At 41.6% G+C, this 13,628-nt stretch overlaps 1 pseudogene; it reads left to right on the top strand.

The window, feature by feature from the left end:
* Positions 1-1,105: 1,105 nt before the first annotated feature.
* Positions 1,106-2,433, top strand: LOC122128253 (annotated as a pseudogene).
* The last annotated feature ends 11,195 nt before the right edge of the window (positions 2,434-13,628 follow it).

Here is a 13,628-nt window from a genome sequence, read left to right as displayed (position 1 = left end):
CTTGCAGAACCTTAAGTCAAAATGTAGTAATTTGATGCATATTTAAAAATAAGTAAAGATATTGCTTGGTTTTATTTCTTTCTTCCTTTCTTTTTGTCTTTCCTGGGCCTGGGCACTGTCCCTCAGCTCTTCAGCTCGAGGCTTGTGCTCTACCATTTCAGCCACAGCACCACTTCTGGCTTTTTCTGCTTATGTGGTGCTGAGGAATCAAACCCACGGCCTAATGCATATAAGGCAAGCACTCTACCACTAAGCCACCTTCCCAGCCCCTATTAGAGAATTTTTAAAAAGAAGAGGAATAGCTGGGCACCGGTAGCTCACACCTGTAATCCTAGCTTCTCAGAAGGCTGAGATCTGAGGATCATTGTTGAAAGCCAGCCCAGGCAGGAAAGTCCATGAGACTCTTATCTCCAATAAAAACCACTCAAAAACTGGAAGTGGCGCTGTGGCTCAAGCAGTAGAGAGCTCCCCTTGAGCTGAGTAGCACAGGGATAGAGCCCAAGCCCAGAGATCAAGTCCCACGACTGACCAAAAAAAAAAATGATGAGGAATATATATTAAGTAACATTGAGCAGTCTCTTGTAAAAGCAGCATTCAGAAACTCTAAACATACTGCTATAGCAATAGTAAAGATTTCCCATTTCTCAGAATTTTAGAAGGAACCTGAGCATATCCCAACTGCTCACAAATGTGAACCTCTTGGTGCTGAATGACAGTTGGAGTTGAAGGCAAGACTTCATTCTTCATATCATTGTGGTAAGAGGTCATAGAATGTTCACATTGAGCACCTGCCAACATACACATTGACATTGTATTGTTTTAAAAATAAATCCCAGAACCACATGTTACTATAATGTCTGGATATGAAATCATTTTAAAATGGCAAAAGAGAGCATCAATCAAAATGTACTTTCATTGATTGAAAATTTCAGTGTGAATTTAAAAAAAAACAATAAAATTGGATTGGAGGAAACCCCATCACTGGAGCCTGTGAACTTCAAGATCCAGGGCAGAGTCTCAGCCTTGATGCCACTACTGCCACTACCCAGAAGCCACTGAAACCCTGTCTGTCCTCCACCACCTACTCAGGACACAAAATCCAGTCATGGGTACAAATGAGCTGGTACAGAAGGCCAAACTGACCTAGCAGGCTGAGCAATATGGTGACATGAAGTCTGTCACTGAGCAAAGAGCTGAATTGTCTAATGATTAAAGGAATCTTCTCTCAGTTGCTTACAGAAATGCTATAGACACCCATAGGTCATCTTAGAGGGTCATTTCAAGTATTGAGCAAAAAAATGGAAGGTGCTGAGAAAAATAGCAGATGATGAAGAACGTAGAGGGAATCAAGCATGAGCTAAGAGATAGCTACAATGATTCACTGTCACTTTTGGAAAAGTTCTCCATTCCTTGTGCTTCACAAGCAGAGAGCAAAATCTTGTATTTGAAAATGAAGAGAAACTACTACCACTACTTGGCTGAGATTGCTGCTGCTGATGACAAGAAAGGGATTGTGAATCGTTCATAACCAGCATACCAAGAAGCTTTTGAGATTAGCCAAAAGGAAATGCAAGCTGGGTGCTGGTGGTTCACACCTGTAATCCTAGCTACTCAGGAGGCTGAGATCTGAGCATCACCGTTCAAAGCCAGCCCAGCCCGGGCAGGAATGTCTGACATACTTTTTTTTTTCTTGTGAAAATAGTGTACAGAGGGGTTACAATTACATTAGCAAGGTAATGAGTACATTTCCTATCAAGCATTGTTGCCCCCTCCTTTGTTTCCCCATCCCATCCCTTCCTATCTCCCCCTCAGATCTCATCACACCCTCCACCCCCATGTGCCAAAATTGTAAAATTCATTTTTTGACATCACGTCTTGTACTTCTTATTGTTGCAATGGGTCCACCTGTATCCCTATTTAAACAATTTATTTTTTCCCTTCCCCTAAACAAATTATACCACATCAAATACAGTGCAAACAGGGGTTATACCATCAGGGAGGGACATACAAAGCAATAAAGAAATCTTATAAATATGTTAGAAACAATAGCAAGAAAGAAACATTTGAGACTCTTATATCTGATAAACCTCTCAGAAAACTGGAAGTGGTACTGTGGCTCAAGTGGAAGAGCACTAGCTTTGAGCTGAAGAGCTGAGAGACAGTGCCCAGACCCAGAGTTCAAGCTTCACAACTGATAAACCTATCAGTTTGGGTCTGGCCCTTAACTTCTCGGTGTTTTATTATGAAATTCTGAACTCCCCAGAGGAAGCTAGCTTTCTTGCAAAGACAGCTTTTGATCTAGTCATTGCTGAACTTGATACATTCAGTGAATAGTGGTTCAAAGACTGCACACTAATAACATAGTTACTGAGCGAAAAGTTAACATTGTGGATATAAGATGAAGTGAAAGCAGGAGAAGGAGGGGAGAAGTAAATGACTTTCCAACTTTTGTCTGCTTCATTCTAAAATTTATACAGTAGACCATTTGTCATCCATGCTGTCCCACAAATAGTTTGTCGTTTATGATTTATGACAGGTTTACGTTGCTTCTATTGGAATTTCTATATTTCCCAGGGTTTTTTTTGTTGCTTAATATTAGGGGAATAGATATTGACCATTAACATTTAATGAGCTATCTGTTTTCATCTTGAGATGACCAATATGAGGATGTAGAATTTTTATACAAGTTGTAAATATTTGGCATGTACTTTGGTACATGGTGACTTCACAAAGGCCAGTGTAAAACTGCTTCCATGTCAAAGTGAAGAAATCTTAGTACATATTGGTTTGTACTGGTGGAGAATAAAAGGGAAAATTGGTTCCAGGCACAGGTGTAGTTATTCTGGATATTAGAAAATTTGGGCGCACTTGCAGGGCTGTGGTACAAACAGATATTCCATGGCTGTTACATGTTGGAATCATGTATTTCTGTGGAAGAGTTATCTCAGTGTGTACACCTAGAGTACAGCAATAGAAGTATTCTTTGAGACAAAGTTGTGTCTCAATTAACTCTGGATAAGGGCAGAAATAGTTCACATTCCATTATTTGTAATGTTTGCTTATTATTTTTGCTACACATTTTATTTGTATTTAAATGTTTTAGGCAACCTACGAACAAATGTAAAAATAAAGATGCAGTGAAAATGAACTGTTTGGTAATCATTATTACTACTTTCTCTACAACTTTCATGTAAATTAGTCTTTTGGTTTTGAAACACCTCAAAAGAAATTGTACATTATTATAAACTTGTTCCTTACTCCCTTTTGGCAGCTAATGGGCTTTCACCAAGTTTAAAGTGCAAAGTTTATCACAATAACAAAAATACTAATTTATCTAATGACCATCTCCTACAGAGCCAAGTTTTTCCTTGGGGAGGGGGAAATTGATTTGAAAAGTAATATGTTCCAGTTAAAATTTTGATATATAGCATTTTCTGACTTAGGAAGCCACAATGTTTTTGACCCATCATGACATTGGTTAGCATTAACTATAAATTCTGTTTTTGTTTTTGAGAATTTCTTGATTCTGTTTTCCTTCTGATTTTGGTCATTTTATTTGTCAGGTACACAGGATTACCTTCCTTTTTTTTAGCCTTCTGTCTTGTCACCAACCATTCCTCCTTGGTGGCCATGTACTTTGGAAAAGGTCACATGACTTTTCTGGCTCTACTCACTGTCTAAAATCCCTTGCTTTCTTTGCTTGCATCCCACAAACTATTAACCTCATCCTCTACTGCAGCACATCTCACCTTATTTGATGAGATTGTGTATCTCCTATACAATCTATCCCGAAAGGTCTGCCATTGTTTGCCTTTAAATCTTCTCTAAGTAATGATGGGTCTGAGTTATACCAAGTCTCACCCTACAGAATATTTCCTCAGAATGTTACAGAAGACACCAAATAAAAGTGCTATTTTAAAAGACAGGTGGGGCTGAGAAGGTGGCTCAGTGATAGAGTGCTTGCCTCACATGTATAAGGCCCTAGTTTCTATTCCTCAGCACCACATACACAGAAAAAGTCAGAAGTGGTGCTGTGGCTCAAGTGGTAGAGTGCTCACCTCAAGCTGAAGAGCTGAGGGACAGTGCCCAGGCCCCACAACCAAGAAAAAAAAAGATATTTTTTTTCTTTCAGAATCTAAGATCCTCCAGAGCAGGGACAATATTTTCTGTATGTTCTATTGTGTCCAGTACACTGTAAATGCACAATAAATATTGATGATTGGAGGCAAAAAAAATCTGCTGTCATTGGAAATATCAACTATACCAATTACTATTCTTGAGTTTGATATAGTTCTAAAATAAAAACTGCCATTCTTTCAAAGACAAACATAGACACATATGTGTATATGAGCACACATACAATGCTTTGGAGTAATCAGTAAGATTACATTTCATTAATATGAAATATTAAATCAGTGTTTTGTATAAATCAGTAGAAACTCATCCAGTCAATTGATTCCATCCAGACTCCTTCATAACACCTGTAAACTTATCAGATCTTTTGCACAAGCATTAGTCCTCCTGAGTTAGCTCATGCCAGGAGAAGCCACAACAGGACACAAGATGTATTATCAGAGCCTTAAAAATAGGCCCACAAAAGAGATGTGATCAGTTTTGAAAGAAAGGATGGATATCAGTAAGATTATTAAATTATTTGGGATTGAAGATCTCTACAAAGAAGGGGACTAGAAAGGAAACACCTCTGAGGTCCAATCAGTCCAGTGTTCAAGTATAAGTCTTCCAGGGGTGATGGGCCACAGTGTGATGCCCAGGGGCCCACATGCTTAACTGCACAAAGGAGGATGAGATGAAGTCTGGGGGCTTACATACAGGAAGGCTGAAGATCAAGGTGATAGGAGGCAGAACCTCTATAAGAGGGGTCCTTTGTGTGTAATCCTAGTTACTCAGGAGGATGAGATCTGAGGATCAGGGTTCAAAGCCAGCCCAGGCAAAAAAAAAATTATAAAACTTTTTTTTGCTAGTCCTATGGCTTGAACTCAGCATCTGGGAGCTATCCATGAGCTCTTTTGCTCAAAGGTAGCACTCTGTGCCACAGCATCACTTCTAGATTTTTCTGTAAATAATTGGAGATAGGAAACTAACAGATTTTCCTGTCCAGGCTGGCTTTGAACTGACATCCTCAGATACCAGCCTCCTGAGAAGCTAGAATTAAAGGCCTGAGCAATTGACACCTAGCTCATATGAAACTCTTATCTCCAAGTAATCACAAAAAGCCAGAAGTGGAGGTGTGGAGCATAAATATTAAGGGACAGCATCCTGGCTTGAGATCAAGCCCCAGGATCAGCAGAAGTAATAGAAAAAAAAAATAATCTGAAAATCACAAGCCAGGAAGATGCAGGATATGGAGCAGAAGGAGTCTACTGTGTTTATGTAGCAGATAGACAAAGCGAGACCCAATGAGGCTAGAGGTCTTTGAAGCAAGTAAGACACTTGCCCAAGTGTCTCATAGGATGGCAACATGCAGCATTTTGCATCTGTACCAGCAGGTGGCACTAAAACAAGGCTAGGCTGGCCTAGTTGGTTGGCTCTAAGTAATGAGCAGGTGATTTTGCATATTTGTTAGGTGTTTGGGGGTGGAATGGGGTGAACTGAGGCCCTTCAGGATTCCTTCATTCTTCCATTATCTTGTTCATCATTCCATTTTACAGATGAGGAAATCTCTGAGATTACTTTTTAAATTAGTTATTTGCTTGATTTTTGCTAGCATTGGAGCTTTAACTCAGAGTCTCTCACTTTTACTTGGCTTTTCTTCTCAAGGCTGGCACTCTTCCCACTGGAGCCATATGTTCACTTCTGGGATTTTGCTGGTTCATGGGAGAAAAGGATCTCTCAACTATATCTGCTGGGGATGGCTTTGAAATGAGATCTTCAGATCTCAGCCTCCTGATTAGCTAGGATTATAGTCGTGATCCATCAGTGACTTGTTTTAGAGATGATTTTGTAAAATAATATTTCTTTTTTTATTTTTATTGTGAAAATACTGTACAGAGGAGTTACAATTAGATGGGCAAGATAATGAGTACATTTTTTATAAAATAATATTTCTATGTTCATCCATTGTGTGTGTGTGTGTGTGTGTGTGTGTGTGTATGTGTGTGTGTGTGTGTATGTACCCTCACGCATGCATACACACACACATACACACACAGAAGCAGGGACATTGTCCAGTCCCAGTCAAAGGGCAGAGCAATGTTCACACCATTGTCCAGTAGTCTTAGATTTTGGGTGAGGGGAGGGGAGTGTTCTGTTACTCCTTGCCTTTTGGGCTATGCCTATTCCTTCCTGGTGACTACTTTGTTTCTCATCACAGACTCCCAAAACTCTCTTAGGGAGAACATCCTTTCTACCAGAATGGGAGTTCAGGGCTGCCACCCCGAAGTTCTCATGTCTTTCTGTCTATCTGTAGGGCTTTCTCATTATGGGAAGAACATGGGCTCCTTGGGCAGGGATCATGTATTAGCCAACTTTAGTGCTGAAACCTGAAACCTGCCACATCCCTAGATGGAGGCTGGACACACAGGCTTCATTCCTTCATTCTGCAAGCCATTCCTTTGCCACATTGCACATGGCAGCAAGCATGATCTGGGAAGGGTCTCAGATCAGCTTCTCTGGACAAAAGCAGATAAATAGTAACAAACAGATACGGAAAAATAACATAGGAAAAGGATTCTGGAGGCGGAGAACTAAGGATCTTAGTTCAAAGACAACTTGGGTAGGAAAAGTCCCTAGACTTACCTTCAAAGAACCAGCAAATATTACAAAGTGGGGCTGTGGTTAAAGTGGCAGAGTTCCAGCCTTGATCAAAAAAGCTAAGGGATAGTGACGAGGTTCTGAGTTGAAGCCTCATTACCAGCAATAGATAGATAGATAGATAGATAGATAGATAGATAGATAGATAGATAGATACATAGATAGATACATAGATAGATACATAGATACATAGATACATAGATACATAGATACATAGATAGATACATATAGATAGATAGATAGATAGATAGATAGATAGATAGATAGATAGATAGATAGATAGATAAATAGATAGATAGATAGATAGATAGATTTTCTGTGCACTGGTATTTCACACCTGTAATCTTAGCTACTCAGGAGACTGGGAGTGAGGCAAGAATCATAGTGTGCAGTCAGACAGGAAAGTCCATAAGACACTTATTTCCAATTAACTATCAAAAAGCTGAAAGCAGAGCTGTGGCTCAAGAGATACAGAGATAACCTTGAGTACAAAAGCTGAGGGACAGTGTGCAGGTCCTAAGTTCAATTCCCAGGATGAGTGTGCACACATGCATGTATGCATACATACACACACGCGTGTGTTTATGCATACATACACACACAGAGGAAGATACAGTAGTATGACCATGGGTGTGGGGTATAGAGGAGGTGGCTGACTGGAGACAGAACTGGAAGAAGGGTCTCCTACAGGCCTAGGAATGGGGACTTCAATAACAGGAAGAGCCAGCATCCAAATCTAAGGGAGAACAGCAAACAGGGAGGAGACAGAACTCTCTACACAGTTCTAGATTGTTCTGCAAGGTCCTAGTGTGGTAGGCAGGTGAATGAATGTTCTCTTCATGGCCTTCATCACTCTGGCTGTTAGTGGACTCCCTTGGTCTGTATGCAGGTCCTTCGTGTGTATGTATGCAGGTCCTGGGGCTTGAATTCAGAGCCTGGACATTGACCTTGAGCTGCTTATGCTCAAGGCTAGCATGCTACCTTTTGAGGAACATCTGTACTTCCAGCTTTTTAGCAATTAAAGGGAAATGAGTGTCTCATAGCTCATGCCTGTAATCCTAGCTACTCAGGGAGCTAAGATATGAGGGTCATGGTTCAAAGCTAGCCCAAACAGGAAATTCCATGAGACTCTTATCTATAATTAACCACCTGAAAACTAGAAGTGTTGCTATGGCTCCAAGTGGTAGAGTGCTAGCCTTGAGCAAAAGAGTTCAGGAAAAGCACTTAGGTCCTGAGTTCAAGCCTAGGTACTGACTCCCTCCTACCCCCCCCCCCTCCCGTAGTAACTCAAAAAAAGAAGTTTCACAAACTTTCATGCTCAGGTTAGCTTTGAACCATGATCTTCAGATTTCAGCCTCCTGAGTAGCTAATATTACAGGTGTGAACCACCATCATCTACCTCACTTGACTTTTCACTCAAGAGAGCCCTCTACTACTTGAGACACAGCTCCACTTCCAGTTTTTTTTTTTAAAGTAACTGGACATAATAGTCTGTTGTATTTTTCTTCCCAGGCTGACTTTAAACCATCATTCTCTGATCTCATCCTCCTGAGTAGTGAGAATTACAGGTGTGAGTAATGAGCACCTGGCTACAGCTATCTTCTTGTCCCTTTTTCAGTCCCACCAACCTCCCTAGCTTCCTGCCCTGGCTTTTCACTCCCTTGCTATCCTATTTTGACTGAGTCACTCAGTCTCTGGTCCCAGGAATCTGCTGCAATGCTATTATGATGACTAGGGCAAACATAAGGGAATAAGCCAGGGATAGACAGTATGGAATCTGAGCCTGCTGCCTATTACATCTGCCACAGTATGAGTGATCTTCTGATAAATGCCACTGCCCTCTTGGAGACCTCCAAGGAGTTAGATGAATGCCCACTCACTGCAGGCATGCCAAGTCCTGGGATGGTGTAGGGCACTAAGGCTCCTCCTGTACTCCACTGCCACCACTGGGACTGTGAGAGGTCACCTCTGTCTTCTGAGCCTTCATTTCTTCCATAGTTCACAGACATTGTCCTTAAACCCTTGCATTCCAATCCCTTCTCCTTTCTCCTGGATCTTTGCCAGAAGTCTCATACTTACAATTTTTGGGCTTTGCTTTTGGATAAGCCGATCTGTCTGTTGCAAGCCTGGAAATCACACCATTATAATCATCCTTTCTTTAAACAGGAGAGAATGAATGACGACTAAAGGTTTGTGATGATGAGATGGGAAAATGGAGACCCAGTCTTTGAATCAGGAGTTTGTTAAAGAATATTAAAAACATGGAAGTGGCGCTGTGGCTCAAGTGGTAGAGCACTTGCCTTGAGCTGAAGAGTGCAAGGACAGTACCAGGCCCAGAGTTCAAGACCCATGACCGATAAAAAAAAAAGAATATTAAGAACAAACCAGGCACTGGTGGTTCCTGCCTGCCATTCAAGCAACTTAAAGAGGCTGAGATCTAAAGACCTTGGTTTGTAGTCAGCCTGAGCAAAAAAGCTTGTGAGATTCTTACCGACAATTAAGTTTTAAAAAGTCAGAAATGGGGGCTGAGAAGATGGCTCAGTGGTAAAGCGCTTGCCCTGCATGCCTGAGGCCCTGGGTTCAATTCCTCAGCACCACATAAGCAAAAAGAAAAAAACCGGAAGTGGTGCTGTGGCTCAAGCGGTAGAGTGCTAGCCTTGAGCTGAAGAGCTGAGGGACAGCGCCCAGGCCCAGAGTTCAGGCCCCATGACCCGACCCCCCCCCAAAAAAAATAGTCAGAAATGGAAGTGTGGCTTAAGTGGTAAACACCAGACTTGAGCAGAAAAGCTAAGCAACAGAGCAAGCCCTAGTATCAGAGCACTCGCACATGCACACACACACACACACACACACACACACACACATACACACACACAATAAAATGTGTTTTAAATACTGACCCATAAACCAGCACTTCTAGACTGGTGAATCTATTCTTTTTCCAAAACCCTTGGCTAAAGCTTTGGCTTCATCAGCTTGAGGTCCCAGAATGAATAGCATCAACACTGAAGATCCCTAAAAAAGCCAAAGTAAGGACACCTGGTAGGAAATTTTGTATCCCACCAGGAAGGTTGAAGACACAGACCACAGTTTGTTAAAATAAATACTTAAATAAAAAGGGACCTGGATGTTGGTGGCTCATGCTCGTAATCCTAGCTACTTACAGGCAGAGATCTGAGGATCACTATTCGAAGCAAATCTAGGCAGGAATGTCTATGAGTTTCTTGCTTGCTTGCTTGCTTTCCTTTTTATTTTTTTTGCCAGTCTTGGACCTTAAACTCTAGGCGTGGGCACTGTCTCTAAACTTTTGCTTAAGGATTGCACTCGATCACTTGAGCCACATTGCCATATCTGGATCTTTCTGTGATTAACTGGAGATAAGAATCTCCCGAACTTTCCTGCCTTTACTGGCTTTAAACCCAGATTCTCAGATCTCTGCCTCCTGAGTAGCTAGGATTACAAGTGGGAGCCACCAGAATAGGCTGTCTGAGACTCTTATCTCCAGTTAACCACCAAGAAAGCTGAATGGGGGGCTGTGGTTCATGGGGTTGAGTGCTAGCATTAAGCAATAAAACCTCAGGGACAGGACCCAGACCTTGAGTTCAAGGCACAGGACCATACAAAACTAATAAAGAGGGAAGTAGTAAGGTGTCAGTGGGAGGAGAGACTTACCATTCATCAAATACAATAGTCTAGAAGCTGACTAGGTGCTGACCCAAGTCACAACCAATCACCTATTTGAGGAAGCACAGTGACAACCAAGTAAATAAACAAATATGTGAAGCAACCATAGCAAGATAAAGAGTGCAGGTGAGAGGGCTTTAAAGGGGTCATTGTGAGTCACGTGCTGGTGGCTCACACCTGTTATCCCAACTACTCAGGAGGCTGAGATTTGAGGATCCTGTTTCAAAGCCAGCCCAGGCACTAAAGTCCATTAGACATTTTTTTTAAATTTTTTTTGTGAACATACTGTACAGAGGGGTTACAATTACATGGGCAAGATAATGAGTACATTTCTTATCAAGCATTGCAGCCTCTTCCTTTGTTTACCCTTCACATCCCTTCAAAGCCTCCCTCCCCCCCCCACCCAATCCTCCCCCCCCCACCAAAGTTGTAAAGTTCGTTTTTGACGTGACAACTTGTACTTCTAATTGTTGCAACGGGTCCACCTGTATCCTTAAACGACTTGTTTTTCCCCTTCTCCTCCACAAATTATACAAACATCAAATATAGTGAAAGCAGGGATTATACTGTGGGGGAGGGACATACAAAGCAACAAAGAAATAATCTTGTAAATGCATTAGAAACAAATGCATGAAAGAAAAAAAACATTTAAATACATATCTAAGGGTTCATTTTCCTAACATCACATTATCTGACCTTTTCTGCTTGACTCATGCATATACTAGATATTGCAAATAAGGGAAACCATGGGACCTTTGTTTCTTTTTGGCTTACTTCACTTAATATAATTTTTTCCAAGCTGTCCATTAGACTTTTATCTTCAATAAACTACTCAAAAAAAGCTGTGGCTCAAGTGGTAGAGCACTAGCCTTAAGCTCAAGGACAGGGCCCAGGCCCTGAGTTCAAGCCCTAGTCCTCAGACTTCAGCTTCCTGAGTAGATAGGATTACATATGTGTGCCACCACAGCCAGGCAACCTTTTATTATATATTATCTCATTTAATGCCCATGGCTGCCCCAATAGGAGGGCACAGTCTGAAAGTATCAGTTCTCGTTTACTTTCAGTCAATGATCAGGTCTGTTTTTCCACTGAAAGTAGTCTTGTCTCTGGGAGGAGGATAAAATCCCAAAAGCCCTTTCCCTTTTTTGGTGCATCCTATATTACAAAAGTGATGAAAGGGGCTGGGAAGGTGGCTCAGTGGTAGAGTGCTTGCCTTGCATGCACGAGGCCCTGGGTTCGATTCCTCAGCACCTCATAAGCAAAAAGAAAAAAGCTGGAAGTGGCACTGTGGCTCAAGTCGTAGAGTGCTAGCCTTGAGCTGAAGAGCTGAGGGACAGCGCCCAGGCCCAGAGTTCAGGCCCCACGACTGGACCCCCCCCCAAAAAAAAAACAAACCAAAACAAAAGTGATGAAAGGGCATGAGATTAAAGCTGGGTTCTTAAAGTATTGTGGGGAAGCCTGGCCTGGTTTGCAACTTTGATTAAAAAGTGACTCCGGGAAGATAAAAACCAAAAAAAAAAACACACCTCAAATCCAATTTCCTTCAGAGTCCTCTAGGAAGCTAGTTGAAGAGAGGTGAAGGGGAGAGAGACTAAATAATTTCCTTCCATTTATGACTTTGACTGCTATACTTTGCTCAAGCAGTAATTACTGAATACAATAGCTACAATGTACTTAGCTGGGGAAGGTCCTCAGTTTACTTTCCAAGGTGGAGAAGTATATGAGCTAAAATCTTCAGGTCTCAGCTTTACTTAGGCTGCTTGGCTCAGGGAAGAGAGGGACCTGTTCTGCAAATTCATCTGCCCAGAAAGAGCTCTAGTTTATTCTCAATAAACAGAAGCAGGTGCTGCTAGAGATAAGGATGGTATAGAATAGAGTGTGACCTAGGAGCTGACATCCTCCAGAGGGAGGCCCAAACTGAGACCTGCTCTGTGGAGAAATCAAAGAACTAGTGTGAAAATGAATATTTTAGGTCAGCAGGCAAGGGAAGGGGTTGCTGAGGTAGAACTTCTGCTCCTGTTCCTGAGAAAATGGAGAGAACTACACAAAGGTTTATTTGTGTGTGTGTGTGTGTGTGTGTGTGTGTGTGTGTGTGTGTGTGTGTGTGTGTGTATGCATGCCAGGGGGCTTGAACTCCAGGTCTCATGCCCTTGCTTAGCTTTTCCTTCAAGGCAAATCCTCTATCACTTGAGCCAAACCTCCACTTTGAGGTTTTTTGCTATTTTATTGGAGATAGAAGTCTGTCAGCTTTGTCTGCCCAGTCTGGCTTTTAACAAGTATCCTCAGATCTCAGCCTCCTGAGTAGCTAGGGTTATAAGCAGAAGCCTTCAAGTATCCAGGTCCACACAAAGGTTTAGAGAAGTTTCTAGAGGAGAACAGAGCAAATTTGCAAAGGCTCTGTCTGACTTGTTAACTTCTTGGGTATTTATTTAATTAGGAAAACAGCAAGATCAGCCTAACTAGGAGAAAAGCAAAAGGTGTAAATCAGTCTTATCATATGGACCTCGCAGGCTGTAAGGATTCTTGTGGATTGTTAATGTGAAGGAAAAGTACTGGTGAGTCCCCACAGTTCACCTGGGGTTCCTGTTGCTCCTCTGGCTACTCTGTTACAGCAGTGTGCCCAATATAAAAGAAGTATAATATCAGTCATCGCATCATTCACAGTAGTGGAAAGGTAGGAGCAACCCAAATGTCCATGGATGAATAAACAAAATGTGATCTATGCATCCAATGAAATACTATTCAGTCTTAAAAAGGAATGACATTCGGACCCATGCTACATGAATGAATCTTTAAAATATTGTAAGTGAAATAAACCAGAAATAAAAGACGACAATTTATGTTTCCACATCCATAGTTAAACAATAGTAAAAATAAATAAATAAAAGTCAAATTTGCTGGTTACCCATGGCTCACTTTTATAATACTAGCTTCTCAGTGGGCTGAGAACTGAGGATGGAGGCTTGAAGCCAGGCTAGGCAGAAAAATCCCTGGGACTCTTAAACTAATTATACCAAAAAGCCGGAAGTAGAGGTGGGACTCAACAGTAGAATATCAGCCTTGCGCAAAAAAAATTCAACTTCGAGTAGAGAATGAGTCGGCCAGTGCGGGTGAGAAAGAGCAAGCTTTCTGGGTGCAACAGCACTGTGGCAGAGCAGAACACACAAAGCCAG

The sequence above is a fragment of the Dipodomys spectabilis genome, unplaced genomic scaffold (genome assembly GCF_019054845.1).
Source record: "Dipodomys spectabilis isolate Male_0828 unplaced genomic scaffold, ASM1905484v1 ptg000327l, whole genome shotgun sequence".
In the NCBI taxonomy this organism is placed as follows: domain Eukaryota; kingdom Metazoa; phylum Chordata; class Mammalia; order Rodentia; family Heteromyidae; genus Dipodomys; species Dipodomys spectabilis.
This window is presented reverse-complemented; position numbering and strand designations above follow the sequence as displayed.